Genomic DNA, 20,522 nt, shown 5'->3' on the forward strand with positions numbered 1-20,522 from the left:
AAGGAATTGCAGAGCATTGTAAGCTTTCTGCATGCATAATGCATTCGTGTCGCTCATTTTTGGGCTTAGTCACACCCTGCCTTCCACATTTGGCTCTTTATAGTTGCACCTGTGCATGAATGGTGACTGGTTGAGAGCTTGCAAGAACAAAATGAGTCCTGTAGCAAAGGCAGCAGCAGCAGCGGTGGCATAAGCTTCCCTTTATGGTTTAGCCTTTGTGCCTCCCTGCAGTAGTGTAAGGCTGCCTCTGGCCTTCATGACTCAGCCGTGTTAATGCAGGAAGCTGCTTCTGCACTGTTTTAAGCTCTTCACTCATTCAGTGGCTGGCCACTGTATCAAGCCAGCGCAGAAGGGTCCCACTATTCACAGCAGTGCTAACTGTATGAGCTTTAGGATGTTTCAAGACAAGATTTACAGTACCAAACCCTCTTCATAGCCTTATTTGGAGCAAATGCACTGTCTTCAAGCAGTATTTATTTACTCCCGGAAATTAATACAAGTACAGATCTGCTTGGAACAGCAGATCTGTATCCCATAGCAGACCCTATCCCATTGCTTCTGAATCACCCTTTGGGCCCATTGCCATCCCACCTAGGAAGGTTTGCTACTTCTTATCACCTGGATGCTGGTAACGATGGGAGGCTGCCAAGGGAAAGAGTGAGGCCTAGGGCAACCAGGGTGTAGTTTAGCCTCTGAAGCAAGGACATGGTTCATGGATCTGTTTTAGCTGCTGTATAGCAGGGCAGGAAAGTGTACTACATCTGCACAGTCAGTATACAGATGGGAAAGATGTTAAAAAATAGCCTTATAAATTAAAAAAATAGCACCTTATAAATTAAATCTCATCTCACAAGGTGTTCTACACCTGGGCAATCTATAAGAAATGATTCTGGTATCAATCGCAGGCTCTGTGGCAAACATGCCATGAAAACCCAGACTCAAGAAGTTTCTAGGCTCCTGGAGGATCAAGTCTACCACAGCACAGCAAAGTGGTTGCTGCACCAGATTCTGCCAGATTTTTTTGTCTTCACGGGTGAGAAATGCTGCCTGCTGCATAGCATCTTTGCACTATCTTCATTGCAAAGATGGCTCTCTGTGTCCATGGCTGCATCGTTTGCCAAATTCCATTTGGATCTGTTTGTCTGTAATGCAATAGCGACAGTCCAGGGACTCGATTGCTCTCAGCTACTTCTGGTTCCTGTGCAATGTACTGTGTCATTCATTATATATGCTGGTCCCATCTGGTCTGACAAGGCTTCTCCATCCTCAGAAGCGATTACAAATAGTAATGATGACAAAACCCAGAGAATTTTTTTTTTTCCGCTTTATTTTGAAAATGATTGTTTTGTGTTGCATGATGGAACCTCCTGCATATCTCTAGGGGCACCTGGCAACCATTTGCTAACCTCCTGCCATCAGATCCATATCAAGCGAGGGCATCTGGAAGCTCATTTGGGTGGGAGCTGCTCCCTTTCACCATCCCTGCTGGCCTTCCATGGCCAGAGGTGAGGCTGTGCATGTGATGGATTCATGACCATTGCCGTGAGAGAGGGCTATTTAAATATATTGTAAAGCTTCCATTTGTGTGCTGCCAAAATATTAAAAGAAAAGCGGATGCTAATATTGTATCAACCAGCAACACTGCATAATTAAGCACACATTATTTGCAGTTGATGTTTGTCTGTTTAATAGAATTAAGGATAATTAAGAGAAAATAGAGAGGAGACATCATTGCAAAATATAGCAAACTACCAAAGGAAGAGGAAAAAGTGAAAGCAATGTTTCTGAGTAGGACTGTTACCTTGTGTTTGCTCCTTAGTTTCCTTAATGGGTTGCCAAATAATACATATAATAAATACATATATATGCATGTATATTCACACACATATATTTATTTACAGACACACATATATGTACGGATTAAGTGAAAAAAATCAGTAGGGAAAGCAGAGAGATTGTGGCTAACGACATAGTTACTTGAAACATTCTGAGCTCTGAATGTATCACCAACACGGGCCAGAATGGCCTGGGGAACATCTGCACTTCAGCTTTGCTCAACAAAGATAAATATGTCTCACTCAGTGCTTTGCTCCTGTATTAGTTTCCATATTGGTAGAAATAATTCAATGTATCTCGGTAATTTTGTTAAGGCAGGCTCACCGGTTCCCCCATCTCAGATTCAATAGTAATTGGGTTGATAATACCTGCAGGTATCTTTGCTAGAAGATGCTGTTAATATCACTACTCCAGAAGCTTTATCAATACATTAATTGGTGCTAGAAACTTGACAGCCTGCCCTTATGAGTATCTGGCTTAGAGCAACCTGAAACAGAAATTATTATTTGAATTATTTTTGTTTTGGAAGTTAATGCACTATAGTGAGGCTATAACAGGCAGCATCCTTAGATGGCACCCCGCTTTGATGAATGGATACCTAATGCAATCACTACTTTTATTTGTTCCTGTAGTGAAGGCACACCCAGGGGCTTTGGTGAGGATTAGGGGCTCAGTGCTCAGTCCTATGTACAAATCTTGCAATCGAATGTGGATTCATATATAAGAAAATGAAACCAGCCATTGCCTTTCAGAAAAAAATTGAATTCCCTTCCCCACAGGTCAATAATGGAAGCTCAGACAATGGCGGTTGTAAAAGGGAGCTGCCACAGCATGCTGGGGATCTTCCTTGGGAAGGTCCCTCGTCTCCACAGGGCTCCAACAAGATGAGTCTTGGCCCCTTGACAGAGCTTTGGGAAAAACTGTGCTCCGAGAAAGAACTTCACCCTTTTGTCTTCCTTCTTCCAGGGCTGCCCTTACAGACTGGCACAGATGGTTCCCTGCAGCAGCTGGGGCTGGTCCACTGCCTCATTCTTCTGACCAGCTGCTTGTGAAAGCTCTGTGGCACATTACAGCCCTGGTGCCTAGTCTGGCCAGTTGCTATCTGCACAGCTACTGGCGTAGACTCAAGGAGTCAACCATTCCTGGTTCTGGAGTCAGCCTCCTGCTTCCCTTCTCCTGAGCAACAACCAAAGCAGCTGGTCCTGCTCTCCTTCCCAAGCTGTCTCCCTTCTCACGTGGTCCAGCATCTCCTGTTCCCCACTCACTCAGCATTTGGGCAGATGGTTCAGCAGCCCAGAGAGAACTTAGAAAAAGCAATTTTTTCCCCAAACTGGTGTCTCCCAGCTTTTCCTTCCTACATCCCTCCCCTAAATATTCCTTTTTTTCCCCCCTCTGCCTTTGCAGAACTGAGTTTTACCAGCCTTGAGCTGGCTCTGCATTCCTCAGCCCTGCTGGGAGCTGATCTCAAAGTGCACCTTTTCTGCTGGATTTTGCAGAGCTCTCTAAGGTCTGGTCCCCATGGGCTGCTGAGATAATCTCAAAAGGGTAATGAGGACTACTGCCAGCATCCTGAGCCCAACTGGTCTAATTAGCATACACAGATGAAATTTAGGGACCTGGGATGAAGAAAAAAGAGGAAGACATCCATTTAAATCTCTCTGTCAGGCAGTGGCATAGGAAGCTATAAAGACTTGCAGCACAGAGGTTGCTTCTATTTGCTTTGCTTGGGGGGGGGGGGTGATGGGGTGCAGCGTAAAGAAAAGGAGCTACTGGAAATGTGAGCTGTTTTCATGCCTTTGAAATTTGCTAAATCTGCTTTCCTGTAAAGTGGGTGTGTAGTACTAGCGGAGCCATTTCCTATGTTTTAAACTACTCAGCAGTACAGCCTAGGATGGGGGATATCTAACTCTCAGCTTTCTTCAGTCCGAGATGGAAATATTCTCCCATTTTCAAGACTAGCAGAACATCCTGTATCCTGGATGAGAGCACCCAGCTCTTCTTTTCAAGCCAAGCCGTGAAAGCAAAGGAGAACCAAGCAGCAGCCAGGTGAGGCATTCATCAGGCATGCAAGAGCATGTTGCATTTTGCCATGGCTTCCTATTGTGTCTTTATCCAGCAATGCTTGCCTTCAACATCAGAGACACCCCAAAGTGATTCAGCCATACCAACAACAGGGAATTCACCCTGGTGATACCAGGAGAAATCCCAATTCATCTCCAGGACACTGAGGCAGAGTGTAGGAGCCTGTAAACCTCCACTGAGGTTGGTTTTGGAGAGGCTGACCCAGCTGGGCTGCAGCATTAGGGACTGCAGCAAAGACCCTGAACAACATTCAAGCTAAAACTGTACAGTTTTAGATACCAAGCGTCCAAACATGCAATTGTTGTAAAGGACGAGTTCCATCCAGCTGCACCAGTGTCTGATATTTGTAAGGCAGTGTTTGTATGTGTTATGTTTGTTCACACCATTCTCTAACGGCCCAGTTCTTAGATTGGTGTGAGGATAGCTCCTCGGAAATTAATAACTGTTAGGGCTCTGTGGCTCAGTGAATTGTTTACTTCCTCATATCATTAATACTATCCTTGTGAGGGGAAAGAGTGTTGGAGATAATAAACACCCTTCATTAATATTCTGAAGACTGAGGCAGCAGAGGCAAGACAGGACCGCCAGCTATTGTGGGGCCTCAAACACACAGCATCCAGCTGCTGCTTTGCTCCGTGTTCATGTCTTTTCTCATCACCATAATGAAAAAGTGCTATCAGTAAACAAGCCGAAGTTTGCTCCTCTTCTGGCGTAGCGACTCTTCTGCTGTCTCTCTCTCTGTGTACACGCACTGTGTACAATGCTGACAAAACACGACGGGTTTCACAGGTGTGGGTGATGATGCATCTGTCGGGCAGCCGCCCCTGTGAGCTCAGGGTTCAGTAGGTGGCACTGTTCGCTCTGCGTTCGGAAGCAGGACTGAGTCCCAGCGGGGCTGCAGGGGACGGGCAGCCGGGAGCGCCCTGCTCCAGGTTAGCGGGTGGGGGGTTACCTCTGTGAGCTGCCCTGAATGGGAGAAGGGCTGCCCATGGCATCGTGCTTAAAATTCACGGTGTCAGTTCAGTCTGTTTGTGTAAATGCCTTTCGTACATTCAACTGTGTGTTGTGTAGCCGGCCACTCAGTTTACTACATTAACTAGTTATTGCTGCCTACCCCAGAGATGGCTGAATTCCTGTGGTGGAAAAGAGATGTGTCCCTGCGTATTTATCCTTATAATACTTGATGGGAGTATAAAAACAGGAGGAGGAATGGCTGCTTATGAGGGTGGGTAGTGATAGGACAAAAATCTGAGACAAGGGAAGTTTAGGTTAGATATTAGGTGGAAGTTTTTCGCACAGAGGGTGGTGATGCACTGGAACAGGTTGCCCAAGGAGGCTGTGGATGCCCCATCCCTGCAGGCATTCAAGGCCAGGCTGGATGTGGCTCTGGGCAGCCTGGTCTGTTGGTTGGCGACCCTGCACATAGCAGGGGTTGAAAACGGATGATCATTGTGATCCTTTTCAACCCAGGCCATTCTATGACTCTATGATTCCTCCCCTCACAATGTTGAATCTTAATTAATTACCACTTATAAAGTGCTTTGCAATCCCTGGAGGAAACAAACAAACAAATGAAAACACCCCTCCAAACAAAAAAAGCACAACTGTACACAAGTGCAATGTATTGTTAATAGTTATTTTAGCACTTTTAAAGCACTAAAAAGCCCGGAAAACCAGCCACAAAAAGAAATATGCTCTAATTCTGAATTCTGCATGAGAAAACTTGAGGTCACAAGGGAATTTGAAAGGTTCCTAATTAGGCAGAATTCACAAGGCAGACAAAAAGCTGAAAGACAAAGGTTAGACAAAAGAGGCGAGAATATATTCCATATGAATCCAAAAGAGAATTAGAGAAGTGCGGCACAGGAAGGTACTTGGTGCACACTGCAGAGTGGCTGCAGGGAGACGTGGGTCCACCAGCACTTATTGCACTGGTAAATGCGTGGGGTGAGCTCAGGCTTGTGTTCACTCCAGCAACCTGCTTGGGGTGGCACCAGAATCTGCTTGGTTCCTTTTGTTTGGCTGCTATCGCAGTGGCAGAGCTGGGGAATTCTTCTGACACTGCAGTACAGTAGGGAGTGGCTATCTGTGTGCTGCTGACTGCCCATGGAGGGTTTGGATATTGTACTTCCCCCTCTCTTATTTTTGTTGTTATTACTAGTAAGTCCTGGAGTGAAGGAACAAATGGTTATAAACATGGAGTTGCGAGGAAGCAGCAGGCCTGGGGCTGAGTTAACAGGGACAGCTTTATTTTGTAAGCCCAAATATAAATCACTTCTTACCCCCTATCTCCTCCCAGGTATCACTCAGTTCCCTAAAAGTCCGAGTATCCACTGGTAAAGTTTCCAGGTGCCGTGGTATTGGGCTTGTGTGGATCCTCACCTGCAATGTGCTGACTGAGATGTCTGACATCAGTTCCACGGATACATTTCCCTTTGCCTTGAGGAAAGGATCCTGCAGCCATACCTGGAGCTTCCATCCCTCAACTCCCTGCACCTTCTCACACAACGCAGCCAAACACTCCTCCTTTCCGCCTGGGTGCTCTCCCTATGGTGGAGGAACACCACAAGCCAAAGCCCTGCTCTGCTGTTCCTGATCAGTATCTTACAGCCAAATCTCCCCTCTTCTGGACACCTTAGACTCAATGAACTGAGTTCGGCAGGATGAAGCAGTCCCAATCTATCTCACAATTGTTATTTCCCATTTCATAGGAGATCCTACCTGTACACATATAACTTAATATTCAGAGAATTAGGGTCCCAACCCTCTCTCTGCCCCTGGTGCATGGCAGGATCCAGCCCCCAAGGCCATAGAATCAATTCCTTACAGTTTCTTGCTCCCTGTGATTTAATGAATATTTATGTCTTTATTGCAGTGTGGAATAGCTCAGGTCCCATGAGCACAGCAAGAAGGGGGAAATGTTTGATTTGTGAGGCTGAGATAGGGAGCTGCAGCAGCTGAAATTCAGGTGCCGTGGGGACTTGCAGAGGGGAGGGGAAACCTGGACATCTCTGTAATTTAGGTAGCAAAGAGGGGTGGAGGAGAGCTGGTCTGCAACTTAATGCACAAAACAACAGTTAGGCACCCCAGCACCCTGCTGAATCTGGTACCAGGGACTATGGCACAATATTCAGTCCTTATCTACATATTTCTGTTATTCAGAAAGATTCTCACCTCCCCAGAAAATTAAGCACAAAGGGCCTGCTTCTATATTCTGCTGTGATATCACTCTTGATAAATATCACCAAAGTCGATCAGCAACGCAGCGCTTCACATCTGCCTTTCTGAGAAAGGGATTTGTTCCTTGACTACTGGATAGCAGTGTTGTCAGCAGACTAATCCAAATGCCCCCAGAAGAATGGCTCCTGTTTTACAGTTGCTGTAGCATTTCCTTTTTGTACATTTGCTGCGTATCTGAAGAAAACAGAGCTTCTCCTTCCTTCTTTGGCTGATTGCACCTGTGTTCAGGATGCATGAGTCAGTGCTCATCTCAGGGGTGTAAAATACAGCAGATTAGTTCAATATCCTTAACAGAATGTCTCAGCTTCTTCACGGGAGAGTACAACAGTTACTTACTGGGGTTGAATCTTTGCAGGTTTTCGACGCTGAGTGTCCTGAAGAAGATGCTGAGATCATGGCAATCAGCATTCACTGAGTGAGCGCCCACTGCATGACAACCCAGGTGCTTCCTCAGGTAATGCTTCATGAGGCAGCTCGGCCTTTTGGCTCAAGTGTGTTCTTCTCACTGCAGATGCTATGCCCTCCCTGGTCCCCTTGCATTCCCCAGGCTCTTGTGACACCTTGTGATCTCGGCCTATGAAAGGAACACAGCAGGTATGAGGCCATACTCCATGGCAGAGATCTGGGAGCTTGCCCATCTGCCTGTGGTCCTTCACTGTAGGGGTGAACAGATGTCACTCCTCTGTGTGACTCACTTCCATCAGAGCTCCTGTCCAGCCTGTCTACAACAAGCTAGACCCAAATGCTTTAATTAGAGCATGCTACCATTACACAGACCACAAAGCAGAGGGGAAAGAGGACACCTATGAAGTGGTACAGGCTGTGGCAGAACACGGGCTGCTTTCCCTCTGTGTTTGAGCCTAATTACTGTACTAAGAGTCTATCTCCGTTGGAGTCGTGGAGCCTTAAGGCTCAGTGCTGAAAGTGGGTAAGTGCCAGCAGCAAAGCAACAGGGTACTCAATACCAGGACAACAAAAACATCTTCATGAAGGCAGTGACCCGCACGACTAATTAGCTCTGGTAGCAGCAGGACCCAGCTGTGATGCTGAACACAGATCTGAAGCTTGAAGAGACGCTGGGCAGCCACAAGCAGTTTGCAAGACTGTGCCAGAGGGAATAGGGGAAAATTCTGCTGCGGTGACATGAAACGGCGCTCCAAAGGTGTCTCAGGCTCTCGTGCCAGCTGGCTGAGTGGTGGCAGAGCTGAGTGATAGAAACTGATTTCTGGGAAACATAAAGATATCTATGCTGAATATGGCCCGTTATGTCCGTTTGCAGCCTTAACGTCATGACCATACACAGGCTCCAATCTTCTGCCCTGTGACCCCAGTCACCTGATGGAAGGTGATTTCATTAGGATGAGATTGAGAGAGTATATTTTAGAAAATTCACTAGCTGGGATGGAGAAACTTATGCATTTTCTCATCTATCCTTGAGCACCAAACATGAAGCAGACAACCCAAATGGCAGATATTTTAGCCTTAACTCATTATAACCTAAAGTGTACTACAGCCTCCATATTGTCTTGAATGCTGGAGGATGAGAATATAACTCTCACCACATTTCCACAGATCTGGTTTTCTGTACATCATGTTCTTCTGGGTTTCCACTTCCATTTTCTACCTAGAGAAATGAGAACCATGAGGAACTTCAGTGCTAAATACTGATGTTTGCCCATGCACTCCAAATGCACCGATAGGTTATGAATGAAGATGGGTTTAGGTTAAACTGCTTTGTCAGTTTGAAGATGACATGCCTTTAGACTCGCAAGATGAGACAATTCAAACTTGGCCTTTCCACTCCATGTACTCCTCCCTGTGTTCTCACAGAAGCTTGTGCAATTGTCTATTAATGTAAAAAGGCACTTTCTTTCCTTTGATTATTTATGTAATCAGTAGGAAAAGAAACAACATGATGAACTAAACTCTGCGGGTCAGCCTCTGATCACTCTAATTTGAATTCTGGATGAAGAAATAATGTCACAGGCAGCCAATATCCTGAAAGAGAGAAAATTCACAGGGATGTTGACAGGGGACTGGCAAAGAGTTGTCACAGAAGACTTCTCTGGTTATTTGCTGTCTTTCTCCCTATGTGTCATCTGGTCTTTTGCTCCTGAATTACTAGCTTAGTCTCCCCTGCATGCAAGGCAGATGCCTAATTTGTGGATAACAACAGGAGTCATATCCAAAATAGATGCTGATCTGTTCAGACCTGGAAAAGCTGAGAAACTTCTGTGTATGTCCAAGAATACATTAATTGCTGCAGGAATGCTGATGTTTGACGCTGTGATGACCACAGATGCTGAGGTCCCACCTGGTTTCACAAAAGCAGTAGTTTAAAGATGCTACTTGTGATGAACTTAAGATTCAAAATGATTTAGTGGTGGTATGGGCTTGTAAGTAAGTCTGAGCCCTTGGTGTTTCTGTGTAGCAAAGATGGGATCATCTCTGCCTTGCCAGCACTGCTTGCTCGAGGGAATGGGCTACAGCTTTGCAGTATTCAGACTGTTGCAGCTCTCAGAAACCAACAGAAGGAGCTTCAATTAGAAACACAAAGTCCTACACATTGGACAGAATCAACCCTGGCATGGTAAAAGGCTGCCTAAGCCACAGTGTTCCTGGAGATGCCATGGAGGAAGATGATGTTGGCTGACTGTGGGCCAATGTTGAGCTCTGGCAGAGTGTTACTGTAGTGTCCTGGGCTATATTAAGAGAGCACTGGGCTATATTAAGAGAACTCAGAAGTAAGGCTGTGCAACATCCGCGATTCAAGATTTTCAAGTTCGAGCTACACAGGGCCCCAGACCTGGTTAGATGGTGAGTAGGAAGATGGAATCAAAAGACATCCAGAAGTCTCATCCAACCAACAACTCAGTGATTCTGTAATTTGGACAGTTCTGGGCATTTCTGTAAGCTGTTATCTGCAGCACAAAAGCAGTTCCTGGCTTCTGAAATGATGATGAGTCAGACCAGGAAACTAGAACAACAAAAAAATTGGAGAGCAGAAGTTTTACTCTAAAAGCCAGTGTTCCAGAAGAGTGGATTAACTTTGTCCATAAGCTGGTATAAGGCAAAACACTGTGTGGTAACCAGTACATACAAGTGGACCAACTGTGCATCTCTTGTCATGTTACAAAGATATAAGGGATAATTTCAGAAGGAATCTGCTGGAAAGAGACACTACATGCTGCAGTAGTGAAAAGCTGCATCTCAACTGACAGCAGAACAAAGCCTTTTTATGTTCTGAAATTATTCTTATAGAGACCAGGCAGCTGCTCCGTATGGGGAGCTCCATTCAACTCTTGACAGTGGTGGTGCTCTGGATTAAAATTGTAACAAGACAGAAGAAAATACCTTGAGGAAAGGAGTCTACATTAATTTTACTGTTACTCGGTTTGGGAGTGAGTAGTGTGAGTAGTGCTGAAGTCTCAGTCTTGCAGTTATCCAATAGCCCCCAATTTGCTCTGCAGCAAAGAAGTCTGCTGTCAGCACACATACACACACACACCACCTTTCAGATACCTGCTAGCACATCCAGCTTCCTGTGTGATTAACACATTCCTCCAGAGTGGGCAAAAGTAACATTTCCAGTTTTCACTGTACAACAAATCTCTGGCTGTATGGGCTGGCTGCTGCAATGAGAGCAAGGAGTGCATTGCCATGTCGCCTAATCTTGTGTATCAAACCAAACAGCAGATGGAAGCTATGGTGAACACACATCAATATGCATGGATATGAAACCTAAAAGAGAAATAAACTTGTAGATCTCCATGGATCTACTTAAATACAATACTTTATTCCATTCCATGTAGCTTTTTAAACAGTTTTTATCACCATGGCAACAGAGGTCCAGCTCTTCAGAGGTTATTTAGGTATCCTTCAGCACCCAAATCTACCAGGTAGGGGTATTGTCTTCATTAAAATCTTATTAAGCTGCTGCACACTCCAGTGTGTGTCCAAGATGACTGAGTAATTGTGCTGCCTGTAGCTGAGAAGCTGTTAAGGGTTCCTTAAAAGCTCTGAAGCAGGGCCTGAAAACAGGTTATTGAAGTGAGAATTTCCCCAATTGAATATCCAGTGCCTTGAAAATGTTGTAGGAAGATGGTTAAATGGGATATGGCTCATCCACTAGACGTGCTAAGGACAAGAATGTCCACGTATTTCATAGAATGATGGGATCATTAAGGTTGGAAAAGACCATTAAGATGATCTTGTCCATGTACCAGCCCAGTACATCTTGGTGGTTAAAGCACCTGTGCATGACAGACAGGTTCAAAATTTACTCTGATTCATCTGAAACCCAAAAGTACACCTCCTCCTCCACATCCCGTCATAACTCTACTTCCACTTCTCTCTGTCTGAATGAACAGGCTGAAGCAAAAATATTTCCTCTGCAGAACACCTTCCCCCTTGGGGAAAGGTTCAAATCTTGCCTCAGATGAAGCAAAACCAGGGAGCTGAACTAAGGCTTCCTGCAGCACAAGATTAACAATCATCTGCCATGGTTTTGTCCTGTTATCTATCTTGCAAAAGGAGATATGTGTGCAGGGGAATTTTAAAAATAAACAGATTTCTGTGCATATAAATGGTGTACTTCTCTGCACGTTCCTACATATGGATAGTGTATGCATATTTCACAGCACTGTACAGATATTGTATGAACAAAGGTTTCTGTGCACACTTTTTTTCTATGTTCCCCTCTCTAAATGCCTCAGTATGTATTGCACACTGTAATGTTTATGTTTGGTGTGCAAGGCTGTGTGTGCATGTGCCCTATTTGACGGGGGAAGGGGATCTCCTTGGCACAATACTTATTAGTATCATCAATCATCGGGAGTGTCATTTCCAAATTCCCTTTCCCATACCTAATTTCCTAAACCTAATTCTTTATCACTCTGCAAAACCCAGCATGAGAGATGGAAGTGATAATATGAGGTGGCTTGCTTATCCATGCTCTACTGTATAGAGGCTATGTCAGCCAGGCGACTACTAGGGAGAAATTTACCACCCTCTTTCTCCTTCCATGTAGTCTCAACCCACAGCAATGAGCAGCCCATTGCATCCCTATTTCACTCTGGCTTTATTTATTTCTGGCTTCTCTGCGTCCTTATAAATTGCTCGGGAGTGCCTAAGTAAGGCACCTCTCTATGCTCTTTGCTGGTGCCTTCTTGGCTTAGATACATTTGCTAATGCATCCAGTTCAGGACACCTCCAAAATGTGCTTCATTAATCTCAACAACCTAAGGCTATATATATTTTTTCTAGGTCTGGTACTAAATTAACAAAAGACCTTTATCAAAAACTTGCTTTATTGAATTTGCCAGCCTTGTTCAGCTTGTGCAAATAATTACATGTTTTAAAACTTCCAGGGAAGAAAACAATGAACCATGAGTGGAATCTAAACTACCAACTCCCAACTCCCATCCTGGACATGGATAGGGACAGAATTTCATCCTGTGCTGTGCTGTTGCTCCCACCCTACAATCATCCTGCTCTTGTCAATGATTTTCACCATTGCTCTGGGTTTATTGACTGGAATGTGCTACACGTGGACTCCTAATGGGAACAGTGTATGGCATCCTGCCCATGTAGATTAAAGTACTGGACTGGGGCATACCATTTACAGGTGTGATTTTCTTTCACCAACAGGCCTTCTTCTCTCAGTTATCATAGAATCATAAAAACATTAAGGCTGAAAAGACCACCGAGATCTAACCATCAGCCACCATGCCCACTGACCAAGTCACTCAGTGCCACATCTCCACAGTTCTGGAACACCTCTAGGGATGGTGACTGCACCACCTCCCTGGGCAGCCTGTGCCCAGGCTCCTTCTGAGAAGGAATTTTCCTAATATCACGAGGAGAACGCAGGAATAAATGAGAACAGTAATAAGGCATGTCAACAGTTCTAGCAAGAAAATGACCATCAAAATCTCATACACCGTAAGCATAAAAATATTTGTTTGTTGCAAGATGGGGAATGTCTGTCCAATGAGTGAAGCTTGTAACACCAACACAGAGAATCACTGAAGCCTGACTCTTCTGTTCGATCAGGAATGAGTAAGACTCGGAATACGAAGATGTCACCAATTAGCAGCATCTCAACTAGAGGTGTGAATATTTTTAGGAAAATGGGAAGAATGGGAGGTTTATTTTTAAACAAAGAAGAGCTTTTAATCAGATGGAGAAACAGATATTATGGGGGATGCTTTACAAAAATCCTCCGGGAGCTTGGTTGCTTAGTTCCAGGAGGAATGCTATCTAACACTTCTGGTTTCTTTCTTCACTTTGGACATTTTTAATTCCCCCAGTGGTGATGCAGTCCTGCGAGGCCGACCACGTGGGATTCCCTGCTAAGACACAGTCAAGAGATGACATCAGTCTTTGTAGGAACATAGGAAATTGCATCACAGGTGAAGGCACAAAGTACTGAAGTTTCGGAAGAAAAAGCAACAACGCAGAATCTTTATATATCAACCCAGTAAAAAAAAAACAACAAACAACATCAAAAAGACCCACCTAAACCTCACCACTTGTGAAGGATCTACTCAAAAGGCAAAAAGTCACGTCAGTACTTCAGCCCAGCAGCAGTCAGGATTTATCAGAAAATTGGAAGAGAACATTTCTGACACAGAAGCTGAGATAACAGGAAATGTACAGAGAAGGGTCTGCTTTGATAACTGGATTCACGGTGGTGCACTTTACCCACCCCATACGTCCCCCTGAGGCAGGCAGACAGATGTGCAGGAAATCTGTGTTACTTGAACAGCCCATGTGCAGCAATGAGAATTCAGTCAGCTGTTTGCTCAGAGGCCCTGAGACCCCAAAGGCTGCTGTTCCTTTACAGAGTGGGTACCTGTTTGCTCAGCTTCCTGACTGCAAGTTGTGCTGTAGCCACAGCTCTAGATAAAGGCTTGAACAATTGTATTTGTCTGCTACACTGACCCAATATTCCTTCATCTATTCTTCATTGGCATTGGGGCATCTCTGTAACATTTATTCTCCAAGAAAAAATAAAAAAAATTAAGGACTAGAAAATCTAAATAACCCCATCAAGCATAAGGGAGAGCATGTGCTTGCTACAGCTGAAACCTTTGTGGTAAACCGTGCTCTGACCCAGTCATGCCATGCCCAAAGGGATCATGCTAATGCCAATGTCCTATGCTGATGGCCAACTCAAGAGCTGCTTAACTTTGTTTAGACCTTAACAACCAGCCACAAAAATTAGTGAAGCTCTTACCTGCAATGGTTGTGTTTCCCCTCCATAAAGGCAAGCAGATATTGGGTGGGTCTCAGGCTTTTTTTTCCCCTTCTTTCAGTCTGTAGAGTTTTAGTGAAGTCACCAAATGATTGCTGTGATAAATCTTCCTCACATACTTTGAAACCGAAATATATTATACTTCGTGGCAAAGAGTTTTTTTTGACAGCTAAGTACTTCATGATTCACGTTTTGCTTTCATCAATCACAGTAAAAGTCAGGTAAGTCAAGTTAATGCCGTGCCTGGTAGATTTTTTCCACAAGGCTGCAAGGCTAACCATTTCTACTACTGTATCTACATGACTGCCATGGCCACCTACAACTGGGTGTTCTATACTAAGAAAAATCATATTAATTTTGCATATCCACCCTGTTGTGCACTGGGGTGCGATTCAAGCTAGTGTGGTTATGAAGGCAGTAGGCACAAGACCCCTGCTGTTCAAAAGTCTGCAGAACAGTTCTGGCCCGGGACCCAGCTGTGCACTATGTCACAACACCAGTAACGTTCACCTTGGGGTAAGGCTTAGTGGAACTCATTGGTTTTAATTTGCAGCTCTGAGAAGTCTAGCCATCTATGTTTTATAGATTTTTCTTTTCCTATGAGGGATCTCATCAACTTTGATGTCTGTAACTATTGATTCTCTTTATTAAGGGATTGGTAAAACAGATTAACCACAATAGCATGTTAATTAAGACCATGTTTCAGCTTTCCAAAATTACTCTCTTCCTGCAGAAAGCTGATGAGTTGACTGGCATCAGAGACTTTCCAAACCAAGGAGTTGGATGGAAAGGACCACGAGGGAAATTGGCTGCATGCCCAAGAGAAGGCTTTGAAACAATGCAATCCCGTTTTCACAATGTCCATAATGGAGATGTGATGTCCAAATCTCCAGTGCCACTGTGCTTGCACGGGCAGAGCCCTGCCAGCTGTTCAGTCAGGCTGTGGCTGAATTTGCCACAAGTGCAAGTCCTAGGATTTGGATTCAAGACGAGGAGTGGGACCTCATCCCACAGAAAGCTTTTCCACCAAGCAAGCCTGGGGTGTCAGACTGGGAGCCTGTTTCTGTTTTCTACATTGTATTCAGCTCAATCAATCATTCAGCAGCTTCCATCATCCTTATTTTTCCTCTGTCTTTCCCAGTTAGACCTTGTTCTCTTTAGACTGGTGGTAGGTTTGTGCCTTGTACAGGGGGTGCTCAACTGAGCTGGGGACATGATGGCTGCTGTCACGCTGATCATAATTTTCCTCAGAAAGGAAACAGCAAATGCCTTTGTATTTTGTTCTCCCACTATTGTGCTCCCAGACCCCGTCTCCAAGGACAGGACCCCTCCCCTTTGCCTCCTTTTTATGATTTGCCTTGCCTTCCCCAAGCCCTGCTGCTGACTGCACTCTCACTGATTATTTTTTTTTTAGAGGCTGTAAACCTCAGCTCCAGCTCAGCTCGCATTACTGTCAGAGAAGTATCTCTTGGCTGTTTACAGAAGAGAAAATGGAAAGATGAGCATTATTTCATGTGAAATGTGGTAGAGAGCCTATGCTGAGCTTCTTTGAGAGGCCTGAGGCTCCAGCTACCTGAAGAAGGCAGTGAAAGCTTCCGTCATCTGGTGATTCAGCTCTCCCTGCCACGGCTCTGGCCCTGCTCTGCGTGGGTGTCTCACAGCTCTCATCAACTCTGATTTTGATGCAGACCAGGAGCTACTGGGCTGATCGCCCAAGTTTACCTTGTATGAAAGAGTTTGCTGGCTGTTCAGTTGTCTGGTGTTCTCTTGAAGATGTAAAATAAATAAATAAATACATACATACCTAAATAAAATTCAGGCTTTTGTAGATTGTTTTTCAGCTATTTCTACTAGGAGTGAGAAGACGGGGATCGGTGCTCAAGGGATGGCTCTGGTACAAGGTTATACCAATCCGATCCCCTCTTGGAATGAGATGATAGCACTGCATGGTGCCTAAAGTCACATTCCTCATCAAGTGGAACCCTGTATCCAACTCCCTGCTGTCCCCATTACCCATGACGAGGGCATCCAGCACCAGCAGAGTTTTGTTCCTTATAGCACAACATGAGCTGAAATGTAGGTTGGGTTTCCTGGAAGAAACACTTCAAATACAGCTCCTCATGACCACATGGACATTTCTGTTAATTCCATTTATATCTGGGAGCTGAAAAACTGAGGAGCTTAGGAATATTGTTTAAAATTACATCTTTCCAGGGCAAAAGGAAATGTGAAAAATGTGGGTATCTTTTAGAAGTTTCTGTCTTATTATTACTTTGGTTTCCCATCTTCAGTCTTTTCTGGATGGGAGGGGGATGTTTTGTTCAGAAGTCATTTTAGCAGGTTCTATCTAGTTTGCTGAACTGAATTCCTTCCCCCCAACCCTAAAAGGTTTTCTTTTCAATGACAGCTGTTATTTCTTTCCAAGTGCTGAGGAGAGGAGTCCAATAAACCCCTTCTTGGGTTGCTTCCAGAAATAAAAAAGCATTTCGGCTGTCATTCAGGCCTGGCTTTTCATTAATTCTATTTCAACGGTGTGTTTTATATGACCACATGTCTGCAAAGAATCTCAGTGGGATGGAGCAGCTCAATCGATCGGCAATCCTGGTCACCCAGAAAGGGTGTTAATTGGCCTCGGTACTTGAAGCATGTGACACCGCCTGACCTAATCATCAGAGCTGGAGGAGTCAATAAATTAGAGCAATAATGCAGATGGATAAAATAAGGACACAGTTCTGTACAACATGCTGTGAACATTCTTCTTGAAACCAATAGCAATATATGGAAAAGTCAAGTCAAGCATTTGCTGGATAAGTCTCAGGGGAGCTAAGAGCAAGGATAATTTTATGTTGTCAGAGCTTCACCTTTAAGTCTTCCAGTACTCATGTTTGATGTGTCTTAGCAATTTGTCTCCTAACAGAATCTATGAAAATGATCCATTTTCCTGCTCTAATGACCTTTGGAGAGGGATGCTGGGAGGGGCAGCTCTGTCCTCACTACACTCATGGCTGGTCCAAAGTCCCCAGGATATTTCTGGGGAAGATGCAATGATAAAAAGCCTTGGTTTTGCATGTGTACGAGCCCTGTTCAGCCTATGGTCGTCCCATCAGCTAGCTACCAGTGTGAGTAGATCAGTGGTGCATTCAATACTCACTGTTGGCACATTCTGTTGGGATGTGTCAGATGACACAAGCTTCTCAGATGGTGAGACAGGAAACCAGGGGACATACACCAGTCTCAGGCATGGAACAATTAGGACTGAAGCTCCAGGGATAAGAATCCTTAAATTACATCTGCCACACTGTTTTAAACATTTATTGCCTTCTTGTTTTTGTCTTTAAGGCTAATCGTGAACAAAGTATTGTGACTATTCATGCAGCCATAGAGCAGCTCCTCATGGCTGGGATGGTTTTGTAATGCAACATTTGGGGACACAGTAAGTGGTAATTTTTCTCCACCCAGAACTCTATGGTGTGATACTACAGTCTTCTGCCTACGGAAAGTGGCAAGCAGTCAGAATCTGGCCTGAGAAATGGAAACAGAAATGGAGAGTTTCTTATTCAGACCAGTAGCTGTGTGGTTAAAGTCTCACTATGAGACAACCAGTTCTCACTGAAGGGTCCTTTGAATCCAAGCATTCTGAAGAGTAAATTTCCAGACTTTTTTCCCCATTGATTTACCACTAAACATCGTGTTGTTCAGTAGAAGTCTGTCAGTTTTACAGCAAATTCTCAAGCTACTTGGAAATTTTAAAATATCTATTTTAATTTTAAATCTGTCAATTGCTATTAAAATTAGCTCCAGAAATCCTTGCAGTGATGGAGATAATTTGACCTTGTATTTTGCATCTTGACCCACTGTGTACAGCCACAGGAGGGAGAAAATCAACCTCAGAATGCGCTACTGCCTGTACACACTTCCCAGTATTTAGCAAGAATGAGTGTCACAACCCTTGTTTTATACATGGAAGAGGAATCTGAGCATTTATTCATCCCTGAAGTTCCATTAGGAAACCAAATGTGCTGATTTCCACGTTAGAAACAACTACCTCCCTTTTGTTATTTTAAACACACCCCAGACCACATCTACAATGAGTGGATGCTGGAAGTCTATTGGATTTGCAGTTTCCTTCCATTTAGAACGTTTTGTGTTGGTAGAGTCTCCACAGGGAACAAACAGGGTGCAGAGGGACTGCTACCAGCCAGGAACACTAATACAGGCAGAATGACTCCAAGCTCCCAGCAGAGCCAAGATGGTAGCAAAGGGGTGGGCGTCACCTACCCCAAAAAGCTACAGACGCCCAATTATGAGTGAGTGAACATGTGCTTGGTAGGAGTGCAGTGACGCTATTTTATCCAGCACCAACGTCTGGAGGTACACTTATCCATCTGTTGGCTATTCATATCCATAGTATTTTTTTTTCTGTTGTTGTTGTTTATGTATATATAGGTCTGTGGTATATAAAACACTGCTCCAGAGCTCTCTGTGTGGATGAACTGTATGCAAGGCATGGGCCACAGTGGGAAAAAACTGTATTGGTAGAGAAGCTAAGCAAATTTGCAGTCCCATTAGTTGAAATTGTACAACAAAATGCGTTTTCAAACATAATGAAGGCGTAGATAAAGGAAAACATCAGGAAAAAGAGCGAACAAGGAAATACAAACTCATTTAGTTGCACTTTAAGTGCTAGGAGTTGTTCAGAGACAAAAGAGCAGTTTATGCTAAGTTGAATACGGAAGGAAAGTAGACCAGATTATAGTAGCCTGCTGGCCTTTCAGTGGGGAAGGTAGATTTGAAAAAATAACAATAATAAAGCTTTCCATTTGTATTTTAATAAGGAAACAGTCCTTTTTATCAGATTACCGGGCCTCTCATGACTCACCTCCAAGCCCTTCATTTGGCTAATGAATTTATGCCTCTCTCTCCAGGGGCAGAACATCTTGTCAGTCACATAACAATGCCATTATCAGTGTATCTCACATCGAGGCAGGGAAAGCAAGCCCTGTGCAGCTCCATTTGTGCTTGGAGCCATAAGGTCAGGTCCTCACTTGGCTCTGAGTCTGCTCTGCACAAATGCTGCTGCTCCATCTAAGAGCATGTGAGCTCAGGAAGGACAATGGTGTACTGTGAAAAAAAGCCACCTTGTGTTTTCTGAGATGGGGATCTGCTTAGCCTGGTACGGTGCAAAAGGCTTCATTGATCCTGCTTGTGTGCAAACCAAGTGGAATAGGCTCTGCCATTGCCAAACACAGCCCATCATGTACATAAATGTTGAACCCAGGATGACATCTTGGCTGAAACGTGGTCAAAAGAAGTCTGGAATTTGATCTCATTTGGGCCAGAAGGTGACCCTGTGTCTCTAGTGTGGACAAGATCCTAACCCAGACAGCCCCAGTGCTACTCAGGTGGCTTTGCCTAAATCCTAACTTTATTAAAGACAGGTTGTATTCCATTCTCAACAGCACCGAGCCATTTCACACCACACCAGGGCAGCTTCTCAGCTTGGCTTCACCACCCCAAAGGTACTGCCCAACATCTGGGCTCACCCTGCAAACTTAAGTCTGAAGATGGCAGAAGAGCAAACTTGTACCAAGGCACAAATGATATATCTAAGAACTGGAATGCTGTCCAGGTACGGTTGTTGATGTGTCTGGCTAAAAATAAAAAAAGAGGAACCAACCAAACAACAAAATCTATGTTTGTTTGTTTGTTTGTTTTCTCTGCAACTTTACTATACCCTTATTCACAATGCCTACACACATGGGCAGTTCCTGCTGTCCGCTCACCATCTGTGTGCCACAGCTCTCCCAACGCATCAAGGAGGTTCTGTTGGAGTTGAGCCCAGCAGCTGCCCATTGGCATCACCACATCCTCAAAAGAGATACCATTTCCCTGACCAGAGCCCTGGGCATGCTACAGATCAGCAGCTTTCAGGGGAGATGTAAAGACACAGCTTTCAGGGAGAAGGCTTCCTACATATTGTGGTTGGGCTAGATGATCTTGGTCTTTTCCAAACTAAATGACCCTATGATCTTGTTATGATGCTTTTCCTTCTGTGACAAAGCCTAGTAGTGCCCAGCTTGTATTTTCCATTGGAAACAGTCTTTTT

At 44.4% G+C, this 20,522-nt stretch overlaps 1 long non-coding RNA gene across 1 annotated transcript; it reads left to right on the top strand.

Moving 5' to 3' along the window:
* Positions 1 to 367: 367 nt before the first annotated feature.
* Positions 368 to 16,230, top strand: LOC107308865. Its single transcript, XR_001552954.2, has 4 exons — positions 368 to 1,033; positions 3,760 to 3,882; positions 7,514 to 7,612; positions 15,150 to 16,230. It is a non-coding gene; the product is annotated as an uncharacterized LOC107308865 (long non-coding RNA).
* Positions 16,231 to 20,522: the final 4,292 nt, after the last annotated feature.

Source organism: Coturnix japonica, chromosome 2, assembly GCF_001577835.2.
Source record: "Coturnix japonica isolate 7356 chromosome 2, Coturnix japonica 2.1, whole genome shotgun sequence".
In the NCBI taxonomy this organism is placed as follows: Eukaryota; Metazoa; Chordata; class Aves; order Galliformes; family Phasianidae; genus Coturnix; species Coturnix japonica.